The 12,158-nt window shown below is 45.5% G+C and overlaps 1 protein-coding gene across 1 annotated transcript in view; it reads left to right on the top strand.

Annotated features, from left to right (window-relative positions):
* The window catches only part of KDSR (3-ketodihydrosphingosine reductase), a 43,470-nt gene that overhangs the window by 25,974 nt on the left and 5,338 nt on the right, over nucleotides 1-12,158 (top strand). The gene's annotated exons all lie outside the window — the stretch shown is intronic.

The following is a 12,158-nucleotide window of genomic DNA, read 5'->3' as shown; positions in this document are numbered from 1 at the left end:
GACTTAACCCCATGTGCTTTCTGTAGCCCCGCCCAGACAGATTGGATACTACTCTGGAGATTCTACCTTCCTCCATGCCCTCTAGATCTAGGCTCCCTCTTCAAAGCTTGTAAGCCCGTCATTTCTTGCCTTTGTAGCGTCACCATTTTGGGTAGCCAATGTCCAAGTTGCCTATCTCTCTGTCTGCTCTGTGTATGGAGGGGGTGGGAATGATCCTCGCTGTAAAGATGTGTTCCCTCTTTTCAGCTACTGCATCCATATGTGTAGGTCAAGTTCATCAAATTGTATCAGATTACTCTTTTTTCCTCGTCTTTCTTCTTTAGATGAGCTCTGATCATCCAGTCGTTGAAGCCAGGTCAAATGGGTATTATCTGTAAGTGTGGGTGTTTTTGTGCATATGCCCTCTCTTCTTATCAGCTGGATGCTTCACTCTCCACTCTAGTGCTCTGTGGCTATGTCACTGACTGGGCCTAAGAGTCCCCAGGTCTTGCCACACTGCTGGCCAACCAGGTCTCCACCCGGATTCACAGGAGTCTTTTGAACGTTGTAGGGCTTAGCTTGCAGCTTCATTGCTGTTTTTTCCTCACTTCTCCTAATCGGTGACGAATGTGGTCACCAATCAGAGTGCATGTCTGCTCGTGTACTCCTATTGAGTCTTAGTCTGAGAAGGGGGTTTCCCTGAGGGGACCCGACCACTTGCTTTGATGTCTCCTAGGTGAGCAACTTGCTTGTTCTTACAGTAATCAGTCAGACTGCTGTTGTTTTGTATTTTTCTTGTCAGTCTTTCTTTCAAGAGGTATCTTCTGTTCTTCTAGCTGCTCCAGGCTGGTTTACTTGTCCTTTCAAATGGAAATTTTCCACCTCAGAAGATTCTAGGTGAGGTTCAGGATTTTACCTATAGTCTTATGTAATGCAGAGGCTCCACAGGAAGCCTCCTTCACTGGGCACATTGTAGTCCCATTTTAGGTATTCCAATAAGTTATAGGCAGAAGACGGACTTACAAGATTTCTATGGTGATATTTCTGGCTATTCCTTTCTCTCCCCCTCTAGCGTCTATTTTATAATGGTATGCTAGGGAAACCAAGATCCAAAAGACAGCCAAGCATCTTAACATTATTTCCCCCCCTTTCCCCATCTCAACCATGTCTCAATCCCTGTATCTCAGAGCCCTGTTTTTCCAAGGTTGTCCATACATCATTTACCTGTCCCACTTAGCCCATGCACACCTGCCTAATTGTTTTCCCGTCAGCATTGTTCTTCCATTCCCCTCCCCCTTCTTAAGTATTGCCCCTAGGACCTGTGATTTTTTGTAGTTTTTAATCCCATACTATGTCTATCTAATGTATGTTGGGATAAGTCTTTTCATTTAATATACTAGGTGTTCAAATCTGCCCTCTTTTTATGTCTGCTCATAAACTTCAGTTCTGGGGAGTTTCATTACATGGTAAAACCTGTGTATGCTGGAGCCCGTGTAAGGGGGGGAACACTGTTCGAGAAGGAAAACTCAGAAAATTCCCCCTAAAAGGAATGGTAGGAAAGGGACAAGAATCTACCCTGTCAAAGGCGGAAATCTTGTGAAACCAGGAAGCACCAGGCAGTCCTGTGAGATTCGCCTCCCCTGAGTTTCACCATTTCCCTCGATTATTTCCTTCCTTCTAAAATGTTTTAACTATTCGTTCTTTCTGGAGCTTCTGATAATCAGATATTGGACTACTCTTCAGATTACTTCTCTTTTCTCTTATTATCAATCTCTTTGCCTTTTTCTTCTCCTTTCTAGTTTTATTAATTTTGCTCTTCCACTTTGTTGAAGGGTTTGCACTTGAACCTCCCAATAGTGGAAACCTGGAAGGTTGTTTTCAGCACGAAAGGCAGTTGTGTGATTTAGAGAGTTGGTGGTTTAGGAAGGAAAAGGAGGTAGTTGATGTCTCTGTGTGTGTGTGTTATTCACTGTGCTCTTCCCAGAGCGCATGTTCCCTTAGAACGCCTCTTCTAGCTCTGATTGGTCCTGTCTGGTGTGGTGCTGAAAGAACCCTTGTGGCACAGTGGTTAAGCACTCAGCTGCTAACCAAAAGGTAGGTGGTTTGAACCTACCAGCCACTCCATAGGAGGAAGGACCTGGTGACCTGCTCTCATCAAGAGGACAGCCTGGGAAACTCAAGGGGGTGGTTCTCTGACCTGTAGAGTCGCCTGGGTTGGGATGGGCTCCCCAGAACAGCAGCTACCAGCACTGCATTGCTGTGTCTTCACCTGTGTCTGCCCCCCCTGGAGAAGTCAAGGCAAAGCCACGTAGCAGAAACCATCAGGGAAATGACCTCATGCCCTGAAGATCATTCACAGCCTGGCACTGCAGTGACCAGAGAATTGGTATTTTTCAAAGTGACACTGCAAAGAAGATTATCATTCAGTCAGAAAATTGAATTTCTTTCCATTGATGTACTAGCTAGGGGCCTTTGAACTTTTCTGGAACTTTCATTTGGATTCCTGGAGAGTCCAGCTATCATTTTCAAAGGCTATGATTCTAGTTAATAATCTTCTTCAAAGGCTTACTTCATGAATAAAGTATTTTCACAATGTAGAGGACAGCCTGTATTTTAAATTAATGAGGTGATGTCCTGTTTGTTGTTAAATGCCGTCAAGTCGGTTCTGATTCATACCAACCCTGTTCAGAGTTTCCGAGGCTTTAAATCATCTCAGGAGCAGAAAGCCTCATCTTTCTCCCACAAATGAAACGGTCGTCTCTAAAAATAATATTCTCTCCTCTGAATTTAATACCGAGTTGCCTATTACTGGGTGGCTCACTTGGAAGGCTGACACGTGCTGTCTTGATCACCTGGTGTTGCTGTCACAGAAATGCCACAGTGGGTGGCTTTAGAAAATAAATTCATTTGCTCGCCGTTTGGGAAGTAGACTTCTGGATTGAGGGCACAGGCTCTAGGGAAAGGCTTTCTGTGTGGGGACTTGAGGATCAGCCTTCTCTTAGAAGCTTCTGCTTCTTGGGGGGTCTTCCCGAGGCTCAGTGTCTCTCCTCTCCCGTTGGCTCTGCTTTTTCACTTGATTGTAATCACTTATAGCTCAGAGAGTGACTCAAGACACATACCTGACCCGAATCTTGTCTGATTAACATGACAAAGACAAACCGGCTCCAAACTGGGACAGTATCCACAGGCGTAGAGGCTGCTAGGATTCACAAGACCTATTTTTGGTGGACACAGTACAGTCGAGAACAGGCATCTTAAATTTGAGCTTCCCACTCTTCCGACCCCACCTTGTTATTTTCCGTCTCGTTGCCTAGCACCCACCTTTCACCCAGTTTCCCAGACTCGAAACCTTGAAGCCAGCCTCAGTCCTTCTCTGACATCCCACATCTGGCTGATCTGCAGATCCTCAGCACCCGATCACTTCCAGGTACACAGTGGACTGTTATCTGAAAGGCTGACAGTTCAAACCTACCAGCTGCTTCTTGGGGAAAAGATGAGGCTTTCTGTTCCCGTCAAGATTTACAGCCCTGGACAGCCTATAGAGGGTCGCTGTGAGTTGGAACACAACAACAACAGCATCGTTACTTCCATCCTGATAACCATAGCCTGGTTTTGCCTGAGCTACTTCGTTAGTTTCTTTGGGCCATTTTGTTGTGGTTTGGATGAGAGTTTTACACAGCACATCCTTTTTCCCATTCAACAGCTTGTGCACCTTTTGTGTTGTGATGTCAGCTGCGATCCGTTCAGTGTAGCAGTGTTCTTCCTGCTCCTCCGTGGGCTCCATGTGCCCTTGTTCCTTCTTTCCTGCAGCTTCCCGACTCCTCAGCTTTGCCTTAGGGCAAATGCTGCCCTTTTGGTCATGTGGTTGATGATTGCAAAAATGACGTAGAGGTCATTTCTGACCCCTATGACTTCACAAGAGAAAAGGAGAATCAGACTCCACAAAAGCCCAAGGCCAATTCCTGTGAGCTGGAGGTCAGACTTGGCCAGCACTCTCCAAGCTTCTTTACCCTGTTCTGGTAACAACCATCCCTCCCACGGTACCCTGCTGCGTTCTGTAACCCAAGGTAACAACCACTCAGAGCTCACAGACAGTACTCATGGCTGTGAGGTTTATTAGAGACGCTTACAGAGTACAATGTAGAATCTGAAATACCTCAGGATACAGCAGTTCTCCACTCAGGAGTGTCTCTCCTCAGACGCACTATCTGCACGTCTCTTTCTCCATCAACCCTTAGCCTCTCCCCTGCTCAGGCAGGTGGTCCCCGCTCCTTCCGCTCTGTGTCTTGCTCAGGTTCTGCCACCACTACTTACTTCTCCACAGAGGAACCTCAGGGACCAAAGGATGAGCTTGTTGTTGTCAGGTGCCATGGAGTCGATACCGACCCATAGTGACCTTATGCACAGCAGAACAAAACACTCCCTGATCCTGGGCCAGCCTCACTATCGTTGCCACGCTTGAGTCCATCGATGCTGCCACTTGGCCAATCCATCTCGTTGGGGGTCTTCCTCTTTTTATCAGACCCTCCACCTTACCAAACATGATATCCTTCTCCAGCGACTGCTCCCTCCTGACAATGTGTCCGAAGTATGAGAGACGAAGTTTGGCCATCCTGGCCTCCAAGGAGCATTATGGCGGCAATTCTTCTAAAACAGATCTGTTGGTTCTTTTGGCAGCCCATGGCACTTTCAGTATTCTCCGTAACTCAAAAGCATCAATTCTTCTATTGTCTTCCTTATTCACTGTCCAGCTTTCTCATGAGATTGCTTGATTGCTGTTTCTGAGATGGCTCGTTGTAAACCCCACAGAATGACAAAGTTAGCCAGTCCCCATGTTAGAGTACCCTGTGCCCTATTGGCATGGTCTCACCCAATCACTGGATGGGAGTCCCAGAGACTATGTATGGGTGGAAGAGATCTATTCATCAATTTTCTGTACCAGAGGTGTACTGAAGAACACATTGCTCACTTGTGTTACTGTTCACTTTATAAGCTTGTCTCTTGTTTGTTTGTTTTTTGGGGGGTGGGGATGTACACCAAAACACTCAGGAATATATAATCATTTAAATAACCAGAGGGCACATTCTGCAAGCTTGCCTCTTGGCTGTCAGCACACAGCCTTTCTCTTCCCCTGAGTCTAGAGTCATCAGCTGCTCTCTTTCTCCATGTCCCCAACTCTGCCTCCATCTCTGGTGTCACTGCTTCTCTGGATAGGGTCCCACATTCTGCTCGTGCTCTTCTTCCTAGATGGTCCTAGGGTCCTCTGTTCCTGGACTGTAAGATTTAACTACTCCCTCCTTTTTGTTCCAGAACTTCCTCTACCTTTATAGTTGTGACAGTCGCAATTAGTCATGGTAACAATTACTCACTATTGAATCATAAGAATCTTATCCCCATCTCCTTTCACCAGACTTGTCTAGATAAGATGAAAACTATTCAGTGGAGGTTCTACCTTCCCCTGCACACTCTGAAACTAAACTCCCTCTTGAAAACTTATAATCGAGTCGCTTCATACCTTCATAGCCCCCTTCTCCCTCTCCCCCTACCCCATTTTAGGTAGCTCATAAACCTGTCTCTAGTTTGGCTGAAAGGTGATCCCTGGAGGCAGGTTCAGTTCCATATTTGAAGGGTGGGTGTCTAGGAAACACAATCTATTAGGAGTCCCACTAATCTCAGTCAGAACAGTAACTCTGATCTTTTTAATGACTTTGAACTTTGTTCTGTATTTTTGTCTGACTGTCTAGGATCATCTTTCAAGGGTCTCGTGCAAAGGTTGGGAATAGTAGCCCGACACTGCCCAGCACTTCTGGTCTGCCTGAGCTACTTTAGTAGCCTTCTCATTCTGCCTGTTTCTACTCTTGTCCCCGTGGGGACAGGTTCTGTTCTTCCACAGTAGCCAGTGATCCTTGTAAACCGTATATCATCTCGTCCCTGCCCTGCTCAGTGAGACTGAGCAACTGAATTTTTTTTGTTTTTTTTTTAATGTTTTACTGTGAATTATATAATAGTTTACATGGGGGAACTTTAGTTTTACATTCATTCCATTGTATATCATCTCATTGCCATGGTTCCAATCCACTCCATGCATCATCAACCACCCAAAGGGTATATCCCAGAAACCCGCCCCCTACACTTCCCCCTCCTCCCCCCAGTTTTCGGCCCACAGTCCCTTTTCCTCTCTGGGTCCAAAGTCCCCAGTTGCTTCATCACTCTGCGTCATCATCACTGCCTCCATCTCAGGCATCTCAGTTTCTCTGGGTAGGGTCCCGCACTCGCTGAGCAACTGACTTTTGAATTTTAATTAACTAATCTTAAGTTAAAATTAAATAGCTTAGGTTGTTAGTGGCTAAGGATTGGAGATGCGACTCTGGTGGTCTCGTTATTACTGCCTACATGTTTACAAGGCCCTGGTTGTCTGCCTGGACCACGTTGCTCACTACACACCACTCTGCCTGGAGCTGTGTACGGCCATACTGACCCTCCTCTGCTCACAGACTGCCCTGCCTCTTCTCACCCAACAGCTTTGGTCCTGCTGTTCCCTCCCTTTGATGTTCAGAAGACATATCTCTGTTGAGCTCTCAGCTTGGAGAGGACTTCTCTGACCCTCTGTATTGAAAGGACCATTCCTCTGGGTCCCTCAGTACCCACTTACCTGGCTTTATCTTTCTCACAGCATTTAGCATGACCAAACCCAAACAAAGCCAGCCCATTGCCCTGGAGTTGATTCTGACTCACGGTGGTGGTCCCAGGCATTGCTGAGGAGAACTGCTTGTGAGCGTTTCCTTTCTGTCTTTTCTTCTTTTCTCTTTGGCTTTGCCTCTTTTATTAAAAAAACGAAACCTTTTTGTTGTGAATTGAGTGAAGATTTATGGAGCGGATCATCAGTTTTACCTTCAACAAATCATCCATTTCCTTCCATTCATCTCCATGACTGCAGTTCCCTCAGTGTGACTCTGCTGTTCCCACTGTCTCCCTGTGTCTCTTGTTTCTATTCCTCCCTCTTTCTCCACACTCTGGAATTTTGTGCTTAGACAAAGTCATCCTTGACAGGCTGCTCTGTTGATCTTGAATGGTTGTCCATTCTATGGTGTGGGTACCTCATTAATATTGTTTTCAATCCTATGTACCTATCAATTGAGCTGTCAGGGTAAGTTCAGTTCCAGATCTGAAGAGTGACCAACAGCCATGGAATCGATGGTTCTACCAGTCTCTGATCTGATCAGTAAGCCTGGCCATTATGATTTTGAGTTTTGCTCCACCTTTTCTGCTCGTAGGGTTTTCTTGTCTGTCATCGTTGAGGAGCAGATCACCAAGTCTTTCTTCCATGGCACTGAAAGCTATCTACACATAGAGCGCAGCACCACACATGTGAATGACTCACTCCTCCTGAGCGCTGTGCCCCCTTTGTAAGTTCTTCACAGGCATGTCTGTCCTCTTTGCTTCTGACGGTCGCTAGCCTAGAGAAGTTGCTCTTTGAACAAATGAATGAAACAAGTGGGGAGGGAGGAGTCAGTCAGAACTTAGGTTGATTTTCATTTTCCTCTCCTGTAGAGCTGGGCTCAGTGAGATAAGTCTCCTCCACAAGGAAACTGGCACTTAAATGCTGTAGACTGTGTATTAGTAAAAAGGTGTTTGATTTCACTTTCGCCTCCCTCCTTTTCTTTTTTTGTTTCTCTGCTTCTTTTTTTTTTGAACTTTTCGTTGTGAATTCAGTGAAGGTTTGCACACAAGATCATCAGCTTTACATTCAACAAATGATACACTTTGTTTCATCTCGATGATTACAATCCCTTCCCTGTAGCTCCCCATTTACATCTTATATTTCACAAATGAACAAAGCCTTTATAGCCTCCCACATTTTTGATAACCCCCCCCCATTTTTGGTAGCCAGTGTCAAAAGATTGCTCGTCCCTATTGATCTAGTGCACTGAGGAAACAAGCTTGTTCCTGATATGAAGAATCCTTCCATTCTGGTTGGAATTTTGAACAACTGCATCCATAAATAAAAGTCCAGTGCATCAAATTGTAGCAGTGGACACTTGTTCACAGTATCAGACATCTTTATCGTCACCTGGTCGAGTTCGGATCAACTAGCCATCCAAGGTAAGTTAAGTGGGTACTAGCTGCAGGTTTGGGAGTTCACACACACCTCACTGCACTTAAGACCAGCTGGCTGCTTCACTCTCATCCTTAGCTTCCAGGTAGGTCAGTGCCCATGTACTCAGGAGTTCACACATCCTCCTAAACTTCAGACCAGCCAGCCCTTGCTCTTCTCACTCTCATCTCAAGGTCAGTGGCTGTCAGTGGAACATGTCCAGACTCAGCCCAGGTCTTCATTGCTGCATTCCCCCCCACTTCCACTCCCAAGTAGACCCAGGCGGTCACCAGTGAGCATACTAGACTGCTCTTCTTGTTGTTAAGTGCTGTTGAGTCAATTCCAACCCACAACGACCCTGTATAGGGTTTCCAAGGAGAAGCTGGTGAGCTTGAACCGCCGACCTTGCAGTTCAAACGGCTTTGCATTTGATATTGCATTAACTCACAGTGCCACACCAGGACACTTGGGTTCCCTTAAGTTTCAGTCCTAGAAGAGGATTTTCCCTGAGGGGGCTGTACCTCTTTTTCATTTCCTCAAGTTTTTATTGTGAATTGAGTGATAGCTTACAAGCAAAAACCTCGGTTTTACGCTCATCCTGTCGTATCTCATTTCATTGCAATGATTACAATCCCCTCCATGCATTCAACAATATTTGCCTTTTGTTTTTTTTTAATGTACACAGAAATACTTAGGAATTATATAATCTTTTAAACAATCAACTAAAGGGCACATTCTGCAAGCCTGCCTCCTAGCTTCCAGCACACAGCCTTTCTCTTTCCTTGAGTCTAGAGTCCTCAGCTGTTCTCTCTCCCCATGTCCTCAACTCTGCCTCCATCTCTGATGTCGCTGCTTCTCTGGGTAGGGTCCTACATTCCGCTTATGCTCTTCCCCCTTGATGATCCTAGGGTCCTCTGTTCCTGGACTATAAGATTGACTACTCCTCCCTTTTTGTTCCAAACTTCTACCTTTACAATTGTGACAGTTGTAATTAGTCATGATAACAAGTACTCACTTTTGAATCATAAGAATCTTATTCTCGTCTCCTTTCACTAGACCCGTCTAGACAAGATGAAAAGTATTCAATGGGTGTTCTACCTTCCCCCGCACACTCTGAAACTAAATTCCCTCTTGAAAACTTGTAAGCTACTCATTTAGTGCCTTTATTGCCCCCCTCATTTTATGTAGCCAATGTCTAAGTTGTCTTTCTGTATGTCCGTATCAATCCTGTGTACAGAAGGGATAGGGTTGATCCTTGATGTGAAGATTCCTTCCCTCTCAATTGGTATTTTGAGCTACTACATCCAAAAGTAAGGAGCTCTGGTAGAGTAGTGTTTATGAATCTGGCTGTGAACCGCCAGGTCAGCAGTTCGAAACTACCAGCTGTTCTACAGGAGAAAGATGAGGCTTTCTGCTCCCGTAAAGATTTACAGCCTCAGAAACCCTGTACAGGGTCACTGTGAGTCGGAACCGACTCCACGGCACATAACAACAACAACAATATTCATAAGTGGTTACGAATCGGGCTGCTAACCTCAAGGTTGGTAGTTCGAAACTACCAGCTGTTTGGTGGGAGAAAGATGAGGCTTTCTGCTCCCATAAAGATTTGTAGCCTCGGAAACCCTGTGCAGGGTCACTGTGAATCGGAACTGACTTCATGGCACATAACCACCACCAAAAAAAATATTATTTTTTACAAAACTTACAACAACAACAATCCATAAGTAAGGAGCTCTGGTAGTGTAGTGGTTACGAATCGGGCTACTAACCTCAGAGTCAGCAGTTCGAAACTACCAGCTGTTCCGCAGGAGAAAGATGAGGCTTTCTGCTCCTGTAAAGATTTGTAGCCTTAGAAACCCTGTTCAGGGTCACTATGAGTCAGAACTGACTCCATGGTACATCACCACCACCACCACCACCACCACATCCATAAGTATAGGTCAAGTTCATCAAATCATAGCAATTTACACTCATTTCCTTTATCACTTTTTTATCTTCCTCTAGTTGAGATCTGATCATCAAGCCATTGAAGCTAGGTCAGAAGGGTACTATCTCCAAGTTTGGGCGCTGCACCTCATTTAAAGCGCTACTCTTTCATAGAGACATGGTGTGGATTAGTACTGGACTACTGACCACTAGGTTGGGGTTCAGACCCAACCCTTATGTTCCAAAACGCTAGGCAGAGTCTCTATGACTTGGAACCAGCTCAGTGACACCTAACAGCAACACATTTCAAAGAAGTGAGTTTAAGCTGAGTACTCAGTGTTGGAATAGGCAAAGGGCATCTGTTAAGCAGATTTGTAACCTTTGATCAGCTCTCTTTTCCTCTCAAATAGGAGCTGACAAAAGGTAGTGATTACCTTGTTAAGATTTGATTTAGATGTTAATTAAGTTTGTTGGGGTTTTATTCCCCTCTCAAAATGACTTCTTTTATCCAGACCAACTTCTCTGGATAGGTAACATTTTCTGATAGCCTGAGGATCCTTTGTTGTTGTTATGTGCCGTTGTCCTCAAGTCTGTTCTGACTCACAGTGGTCCGGTATAGGGTTTCGGAGGAGTAGCTGATAGGTTTGAACCTCCAACCTTGTGGTTCGCAGCCCAGTGCTGATCTTGCAACACCATACCAGGAGTCCTGTGGATCCTTTAGGTAATGCTATAATGGTAGAGTCCTGGTGTGACCCTATGGGTTAATGCACCATACTGCAAAGCCCTTTGAACTGCAAGGTTGGCAGTTCAAGCTCACTAGTGGCACCTTGGAAACCCTATACAGGGTCGCTATGGGTTGGAACCATCTCGGTGGCACTTAACATCAATGATATAATGCTTTGGTAGCATAGTGGTTATGAGTCAGGTTGCTAATCTCACTGTGAGCAGTTTGAAACTACCAGTCGTTCCACTAGAGAAAGATGAGACTTTCTGCTCCTATAAAGATTTACAGCCTCAGAAACCCTGTACAAGGTTGCTGTGAGTTGGAACCGACTCCATGGCACATACCACTGACCACCATAATGCTTTGGATAGGTTGCATTCTGGGCTAGCTGTTGTCCTTCAGGGAGACACTGTAATGCTTTGAGGGGTGTTGTAAGGCTTTGGATGGGTAACATTTTCAGGTGGCTTGGGTTCCCTTAGGGGGCGCTGTAGTGCTGTAGAGTTTAATGTGCCTCCAGCACAGGTGACAAAGTGCCCACCTGGTGGCCTTAGAATTGGTGGCATCTTTTCTCAGCTCAGGCTCCTCAAGAACCTGAAGTGTGAAGTGCTTTGCTTTTCTAGTTTAAGAACATGCATACTTTGGTTTTATTTTCTGTGATGTTTTCAATGTTACATAAAATTTGCAGTCTGAGGCATTTTAAGGCTGTTTTTTAAAATGTCTAACCCAGACTCCCTCAGAAAGAATTCTGAAGTAGTCACGTGCAAGGTACCACCAAGAGAAGTCAGAGATAAATGAAACATGCTGCTGCCCCCAAGGAAATTGGGTGGTAAAATGCAGACACAGAAGTAGCTGTAAGATAAGGCAGACTTACCCAAACCAAGGAGGGAGATTGGCATTGCTTCCCATGAGAGTGTGGGGAAGGCTTTCTGAGCTGGGTGACAACTGCGAAGGACCTCTAACTGAAGACCCAAAGGCCAAGATGTAGGGTTCTGAGGTGTCAGCCCAGTATCTGACACACAACCAAGCCAAAAAAAAAAAGATGAAACGAAATGGTTGTCGTCAAATAGATTATGAATCACAGCAACCGTGTATGTGTCAGAGTAGACCTGCACTCCGTACACTTCTCAGTGGAGGAATTTTTGGAAGCAGGTCGATCTCTAGGTCTTTCTTCTAAGACACCACTGGTTGGCCTTGAACCTCCAACCATTTGGTTAGTAGCATTAACCATTCACACCCCCCAGGACTCCCACACAGCCACGTAAGATACCACGTAGCATTAACCGTTTACACCCCCCAGGACTCCCACACTGCCACGTAAGATACCACGTAGCATTAACGGTTCACATCCCCCAGGACTCCCACACAGCCACGTAAGATACCACGTAGCATTAACCATTCACATCCCCCAGGACTCCCACACAGCCACGTAAGATA

The sequence above is a fragment of the Chrysochloris asiatica genome, unplaced genomic scaffold, assembly GCF_000296735.1.
Source record: "Chrysochloris asiatica unplaced genomic scaffold, ChrAsi1.0 scaffold00021, whole genome shotgun sequence".
In the NCBI taxonomy this organism is placed as follows: Eukaryota; Metazoa; Chordata; class Mammalia; order Afrosoricida; family Chrysochloridae; genus Chrysochloris; species Chrysochloris asiatica.
The sequence above is the reverse complement of the archived record's forward strand: the minus strand, read 5'-3'. Positions and strand labels throughout refer to the sequence as shown.